Source organism: Lactuca saligna, chromosome 7, assembly GCF_052625555.1.
Source record: "Lactuca saligna cultivar CGN05327 chromosome 7, ASM5262555v1, whole genome shotgun sequence".
In the NCBI taxonomy this organism is placed as follows: domain Eukaryota; kingdom Viridiplantae; phylum Streptophyta; class Magnoliopsida; order Asterales; family Asteraceae; genus Lactuca; species Lactuca saligna.
In genome coordinates, this window is record NC_136423.1 from 181,024,684 (window position 1) to 181,033,398 (window position 8,715).

General features: G+C 37.2%; 1 pseudogene; it reads left to right on the forward strand.

The window, feature by feature from the left end:
• The first annotated feature begins 2,846 nt into the window (after nucleotides 1-2,846).
• LOC145007643 (U2 spliceosomal RNA) lies at nucleotides 2,847-2,989 on the forward strand (annotated as a pseudogene).
• Nucleotides 2,990-8,715: the final 5,726 nt, after the last annotated feature.

Here is an 8,715-nt window from a genome sequence, read left to right on the forward strand (position 1 = left end):
GTCTATCACACGCAACAATCCTCTCTTTACCTTCTTCTCACTCAGTGTCTAATGATTCAGTAAGAAATACCACTCACTGATAAAGACTCGACAGTCTGTGCCAATGGTTAGATAATTAAACTAGTATCTATCACACGCACCAATCACCTTGCTAACCCAACACAAGCAAGTTGTACCTTGAATTGACGACAAACTATCTTTCAGCATGTACCTCTCAGTGATAACAATCTCAGCGCTTCCGCAGTCACTGATTGTAGTTTCCTCTTCGGTACAATGGCTATATTTACCCAACAACTATTTTTTGATTTGACAGTCTGTCAAGATACGCAGTTATTTTCGATGAAGATAATCATTACATTTTTTTTACCGTTGCATTCCTTATTTAAACCTTTTCACCTCTTCTCCAAACCTTTTTACCTTCCTCCAATCTTCTCTCACTCTTAAAACAAAAAAAACCCTAGAATCCTAAACCTCTTCAATGGCGGCATCACTGTTCACCTTCTCCTCCACCTCAAGAAGAGTTGTCCCAGCTCCAAACTCGCCTCCTCTTCCCATATACATCAAAGCCACCAACGTTGTTTTCAACCCTGATATTCCAGAAGTTCATCAAGGTCTTGGACTTGATGATTTTGTTAATTTCTTAGCTTCCTGCCGACTCCGATACGCAATCAGTGACGTTCCATTAGAGTTCTTTCCCGAACAAGTCTGTGAATTCTACTACACTGCAACAATTAATGATGAAAACAACGCCATCTCCGGGACTATTGGCTGTGGAAGACACTCAGTCTTCATTACCGCTGACCTCCTCAGTGCTGCGCTCAGGTTACCAATCTTTGAACCATTCTCAGAGCTTCCATCTATTGAACGTTGTAGACGTCTCTTTGATCAACTGGGATACGATCACTCTAAGGCTGGTACTCGATCAGATCTCATTCTGCGTCAGTGCATGACTCCAGGATGGAAGTTCTTCACCGGTGCTCTGTGTAAGTGTGTGGGTCACAAATCTCGCAGTGGTGATCAACTGAGCACGTATGAACAACAAGTCGTCTATTATTAGTTTAAGAATCGTTTTTGTATATTTTTTCATAAAATACTTATTCATGTTTTCTTTTTATTAATGTATTCTTAAATAATGTCATAAACTATTATTCTAACAGAATGTCATTCTAACAGAATTGCATTCTGACAAAATAATAATATTCTGATAGAATAAAATCGGTTTTGTTAACAAATTAAGTTTGAATTTAAATTGAATTAATTAAAAAAAGAGTAAATTACTGAAATCGTCCCTGTGGTTTGGTTAAAATTGCATATTTGGTCCCTAACTTTTATTTTGCACTCGGATCATCCCTGTGATTTGATTTTGTTGCATTTTTCGTCCCTATGGTTTGGTCAAAAGTGCATGTTTGGTCCCTAACTTTATGTATGTAAGGGACAAAAAACACAACAAAATCAAACCATAGGGACGAAAAATGCAACAAAATCAAACCACATGGACGATTCGAGTGCAAAAGAAAAGTTAGGGACCAAACGTGCAATTTTAACCAAACCATAAGGATGATTTCAGTAATTTACTCTAAAAAAATTCAGATTTTTAAAATAAGTAGAATTAATAGTCCCTATAAAATAGATAATTTCCTTTTATAAATGTAATTAATTGTCCAAAATACTCATTAGCTAAAATTTGTGTGATTACATGGTACATGTTATCCCATTGTAATATCATACACCCTCAAATCATATCCATTGATTAATTCCATCTGTTGGTCCAGATTTGTGCATTCTAGCACACAAAAGTTACTAAAAACAAAATAACCTATGCATATATATATATATATATATATATATATATATATATATATATATATATATATATATATATATATATAATTTAAGTGTTTCGCTTGTTATTGATTAAATTTTAAACATTTAAATTGTTTGCCCTAGTTTATTTTTTCCTTCCATCCCCCAAATGTGTCATCATTTTCAGAAATATTTTTTTTATCCATTCGCCACTTGAGGCATGTTTCTTTTAGTTTTAGGAGTTAATGCAACAACTAAATGACCATTTTACCCTTTTGTTTAAAAGTGATTGCTGAATAACAAATGACTATTCAATTTAGAAATTGTTAGAAATTAAAATTAAAAACCTAAGCCGTTAAGATGGGCGATATGTATTTTAAGTTAAAATTAAAAAATAAAAAGAACAAAAACAATTGTAACAATGTTGTTTCATTTTAAGACTATCAGGAAAATGGAGAGTATGGATTTGTTCAAGGGTGTCTTGGGTAAATTTAATCATTTTAATCAGAATATTTTATAATCAATGCGTTTAACTTCTTGAATTTTTATTTTTTTTCAGTAGTTTCTAACTTGAGCATGTGATGTGTTTTATGTGTTTTACAACCACATAATAGAGGTAAATCCATACACCTTTATTAATTATAATGTAAAGTTGTATCTTAGATACTAATTATTAATTTGTTGCAGAATTTGGAGTAAGAAATCATGGAGCTCGAGTAGTAACATTTACCGATCAAAGTTAACTTTTTAGAAAATTCAAGCTTAAAGAGGTAAGAGTTCTTTATTTCAATCATGTATAGTAATTTCCTTTTGGAGGTAAATCCATTTCTGCAATCTACATAATCACAAGGTGTAATTTCATCATGTTAATAATTTTCATGCAATAACCTTAACATGTGATGATTCAATAGGGAACAATAATTAAAATATGATGATATAGTAATCAAATCAATAAAAGTACAATGCTATTTCTTGCTATAATTGGTAGTTTGATCAAAGTATGATATGCAACTTAACATGAATTAATCACACAAAGTATGTGTATACCTTTCTCGGCCTTTTGGCTAAGATCAAGTGAAGCACACAAAGTATGTTGATCAGATCAGATTTAAACAACTAAAGATGAACCATTTCAACATTTATAAATGATCTTTTGAATTACTAAAAGTAATTTGTTTAAACTTTCAATTATGGTTTTTAGAATTGAGTTTCTAGTTTCTAGGATTAATCTATAATATATATTCCCTCATTTTGTTGTACTAGGCTTCAAGTTGTTTAGCTATAATAGAAGTATAATGCTATAAAAAAATAAAGCAATACAAGTAGAAGTAGAATGCTATAAAAATATAAAGCATTATAAGTAGGGTGATATAATATGAAGAACATGAAAAAAAAAATCCGAAATAAAAACAAATTAGTCATATATTTACTATACATACAATCTAATTCTTGATAATCAAATAGATATGACAATTGATAAGAGTTGGATTACACTGCCAAATCGGAGCTCTCCAGAATTCCCAATATGTCTTAGAAACTTTATAGAGATTGCCAAGAACCATGTCGATGGTAAATGAAAAACATGTTGCTCGTGTAGAGATTGTGTGAATATGTATCGACAAATTGTGACTACGGTTTATGCCCACATACATGATCGTGGATTTCTTCAATCATATCGTATATGGATTCATCACGGGGAGGAATATCCTTCTTCAGATTTAGACAACATTTGGTTTCCTAGAAACCATACTACAACAATAGTTTATAATCATTTTGACATGTATTCTCCCCTGAAATTCGAAAATGTAATAAAAGGGGTCGTGAAAGTAATAATTATGTTTACATAGCCTAAATAAAGACTAAGGAGAGAAGCCCGGAAAAGTTGTCGGAAAAATATTGTTGAACGAGCGCTTCGCCAGAAAGTGAAAAGTAACTCGCTGAAAATTTGGCCCGATCTTCGCCGGAAAAATCGTCGGTGCCGGAAAAAGTGGGGACGATGCTGAAGGAACTGCTGTTAAAGGTTGATGTCAGCGTCGGAGGGTGGCAGGTCCGAGTGTCAGCAAGCAGTGGCAGACGACAACGAATAGTGGAAGACAGCGGCCAGAGTAGCTGTCGGTCATGGTTTTGCATCTGAAACTGGGAGCGAGAGAGATTTAGGAGATATTTGAGTGTGTTTAGAGAGAGACTGACTACAGTATGTCACGTTTGTGGCCAGGCAATGTAGTGTCGGGTCTCGATTTTTGTGTAAAAAAGATGGAGTTCTTTTAAAATACTAGCTCATATTAAATTTTATAAAATATCAAAATGTTGTTGCGAAACGCAGGGTAGCTAGTTAAACAAACTATTTGAAATTCCATTCTAACGATTACGGTTCATGTGTTGTCTGTTCAGTGCCTCGTTTTCTTCGGATAATTGTATCTTTCTCGTACAAGCTCTTTTTTCAATGTTCTTTATATCCTTGGTTTGTAATTACGTGTACTCTTTTTTTAGTGTATCATCTATACATAATAATACTTAATACGTATATCTAATAAAAGCATATTTAACCAATCATTACTTATGTATAATGAAAAATGTTCGTTTATCGACGATCTAAACATATCGAAGATTTTTATGATATCCAATATACATTTCAAAGTGTATTTAGAAGTAATCATGCTTAATCGTAAAGCGATAATAGAACTAAATTTGGCAAATATCTCACCGCATCATTAAGACTCTAAGATATGTGTGTCTGATACTTTGATTTGAATGTTGTTTAAAAGATTAAATATTTTCACTTATTTTGTGTTGGTTTTAGCCATACTCAAAATAGGTGAACTAAGTAGAGTTTGTACGTGTCTTTGATGTTATCAAATTTTGTTTTGACTATGATCAATGTTATAGGGATCAAATTAAAGGTGTGTTGGTTGGAGTCTATAACCAGTGATGGAGATAAAAGGTGAGGGGAAAGGGGAAAAGTGTACAAATCTTATGAACAAGACAAGTGTACTACCATATGCATAATGTTAAGCCTCCTTCTTCATTCTAGGTCATCCCCCACCCTCTAAAACCCTAGAAATCATCCTTAATCATTCATGGTGGCATTTTGAGCTTATGGAGTCCATTTTTGGAGTGTTTGGTCCATTTCCAAGAAGGTGGAGTTTGATGCAAAGATGAGGATCAAGGAGAAGCTTATGGATTTGGGTTTTGTGACTCATTTTCAGCTTGATGAAGGTATAAAGCTTTGAACTTGATCATTGGTGTCTTAGATCTACCATTTATGGGTTTTTGTTCATTTTGGTCCCAAGTATGAGATCTAGTGGCATTGATTTCATTCTAGGAGCTTTGAGTTGCCCCTCTTAGTGTTTATGAGGTTCAAGGTCTATAAATTTGGCACCTTTAGAGTTTAAGACCATCTATGTTGGAGTTTGAGCCATTTCCATGAAAGTAGAATGTTATTTGGTCCTTTTAGGGCATGCAAAGTCACCAAGTTAGCGAGTTTATGGTTTTAGACGTTAGTTGGGACTTAGATCTATGGTTTGGACTTATTGGACCAAGAATTAAGAACTTAATGAGGATCTGGCTTAATGGAGTAGTACGTTGGGCGTACAAGTATGTACGCGTAGCGTACAAGCCAAGCACCCTATACGCTTAGCGTACAACCGAGTACGCCCTACATGCTCAGTCAGATTGTATTTCATGTTTGTGGTCCTCGGGTTGGGCCATTTCTTGGACTAAGTTGATGTGGGACTTTTTGGGCCAATTGGGAACAAGTTTATGAACTAAGGAAATTATTGGGCTTTAGGATGAGGCCCACTAGAAACACTTGGGCCCAATTTGGAAAATTAGGCCATAAGTGGGCCATAATTGGGCCTTGATGATTATGAGATATTAGACTATCGGAATGACAAGTGTTTGGACTAGAATAAATGGTTGGTCCTTAAGGTAAGACCATGTGGACATTTCGGCCCAATTTGGAAAATTGGGCCATATGTTGGGCCATGGTTGATTATTGGGCTTTTGGGCCTTCAGAGTATAAGTTGGGCCTTGGTTTTGAACCAAGCTAGGTTAGGGGTAAAATGGTATATTTACTCCAAGCTAGGTTGGGCCTTGGTTGATTATTAGGCTTTTGGGCATTCATACAAGTGTCTTGATGATTGACAATTCGAGGATCGGTTAGCCAGCAGCCAGAGATTTATTCGTGGGACTTCAGCAGTGAGAGGTGAGTCTCTTCACCATACCAATGGGTCAAAGGCACCAAGTGTAACATCCCAAATTTAAAGACCAAAATTTTGTTTTTAATTAAGTAATTTATAAAACAGTTTACTGAAAGCGTCATCAATATCATATCAAACCCATAAACCTATAAGTCAAATGTCATAAAACATGTCATGGAATAATAATGTTAGAGTATAATCCCAAGAATATCATGGTGCGGTAAATAATGGTGTGATGCGCTGCTATCGAGCCGACTCCTTTCCCTTCGAAGAAGAAGGTCCTAAAACAAAAACTGTAAACCATAAGCACAAAGATTAGTGAGTCCCCCCATCATATCACATACCAAATTATAAACATATTGTTACGCATATTTGGGTGCCCAAACTACCCTACTGAACATACTGGGGTGCTCAACCTACCCCTGCTAGACATACCGGGGTGCCTAACCTACCCCATGTCATGCATATCTGGGTGCCCGACCTACCCTCCGGTGTACCTCAACCGGTTACAGGGACTATTTCACCCCTTACCACTACCACATAGCAACATAACATAAACATACTGTCAGGCATACCGGGGTGCCTGACCTACCCCCTGGGTCCTTTCGACCTGATACAGGGACTTTTCCCCCTTACTACCACCATCACATGACATCATAATAGGCTAGCACATAAAACATAACAAATAGTGTCAAACCTAGATAACTATCACAAAGACAGTTATCTGACATACAACTCCTACTAGTAGGCCGACATTGTGGCCGTAGACCCACTTTTACTGGAAGGCAACTCACATCAATGTCGTGTAGTAACTAAACTGTTCTCGGTGCTAGGATCAACTCTCCTCAAACTCCTACACATACCAGTCTCCTTTAGTTACCTCTTCATATTTATATCCCCATTTAAGGTCAGTCTTGGGTAATGGTCAAAGTCAAAGTTAAAGTCAACGCCCTGGTTGACTCAACTCGCCGAGTTGGTCCATGAACTCGTCGAGTTCTATAATTCAGATTATCTCAAATTCGTGATCTGACTCATCGAGTTACCCTATAACTCGTCGAGTTTCTCCTTATGAACAAATTGGGACTTTCCATTTGAACTCGTCGAGTTCTCCTTCATACAGTCGGGACATTTGCTCACTGACTCAGCAAGTTCATCCTTGGACTCATTGAGTTATTGACCTTTAAGTCGAAAACACGTCTAACTGGCTGAGTCATCTTCTATACTCAACAAGTTTCTAAGTAACATAGAAGGTTGGGGGAACCACGACCCGACTCGCCGAGTCCTAAGAACGACTCGTTGAGTCCCCCATGATCCAAAACTATACAGTCGATTTCAGTCGGGCTTAACGCATCCAAAACATAAATTTGGCCTCCTAGGGTCGATATGACACGTAACGTTTCTAACTTTACGTGTATGCATGGGTTATTTAGCTCAAAAAGCCCTAAAAAGTGATTCCTAGGATGCATGGGACTCCTATGGCCATAAAGTTGGCACCTTTATGCCATGGACTCCCTCAAAGGCTCTGGATCTGAAGTCAATACCCCAAAACATGCTTGCATCCACGAATGGTTCCAAAAATGGATCCTTAAAGCCCTACACTACTCCAAGAAGATATCTAATAGATGAATGGTTAAGGTATAAAATTTATACCTCAAATAAGTTGGAAATGGAACACAACCTCTAGATCTACTTGCTGAATCTTGAACTCCAAAGCTTCTTCTTCCTTCTCAAGCTTCAAAACCACCAAAAACACACAAAAATGGAGAACACTCAAAATGGGTTAGGGTTTCGAATTAGGGTTTCCTGGACTAAGGGAGGCGATGAGGGAGGCCACAATGAGGTGTTAAGGTGTTTAAATAGGGTGAAAACCCTAAAAAATATGGTTTCACTCTGGCATACCTACTCGTTGAGTCGAGGCTCCTCGACTCATCGAGTAGACTTCAAGGCTTGCGTCCAACATATCCAATTCCTACTCAACGAGTTTGGGGCCTCCAACTCGTCGAGTCCCTTAGCAAATATGAAAAATTCTTATTTAAATACATACCAGGAACCTGGAGTTACACCAAGGTCGACCCATTTTGTGATATGTGGTACACTAGTTGATTTAGTGATATGTGGTATACTAGTTGGTTATGTGCTATGTGGTATGCTAGTTGTCTCTGTGATATTTTCCCGAGTAACCATCGGGAGCCCATGGTACTTGGATACCAGACCATGTGGGGGAGTCCATGGCATTCCATGTAAAGACCATGGGGGAGCCCATGGCACTTGGATATCAGACCATGTAGGGGAGCCCATGGCATTACAGGTAAAGACCACGGGGGAGCCCATGGCAATTGGATATCTGACCATGTGGGGAGCCCATGAATTTCCAGGTAAAGACCATGCGAGGAGCCCATGGAATATAGGTTTAAAACCCTTTGGGGAGCCCACGACATCCTGGAGTAAGACCGTGGGGGGACCCCACAACATCCCTATATGTTTATATGCATGACTTATGTGACTGATATGGTTTATGTGATTATGTGGGGTATGATCTGGGGAACTACTAAGCTTCGTGCTTACATTTTTGTTTATGGTTTCAGGTATCATCGGTTTGGAAAGGAAGAGTCTGGCTTGATCGCAGCGCACACACCCGTGTTTTCCGCAATATATGATTTTGGGAAGAACTCTTATAGATGTTTTTAATTAGCAATGTTTTTTGGAATGTTTG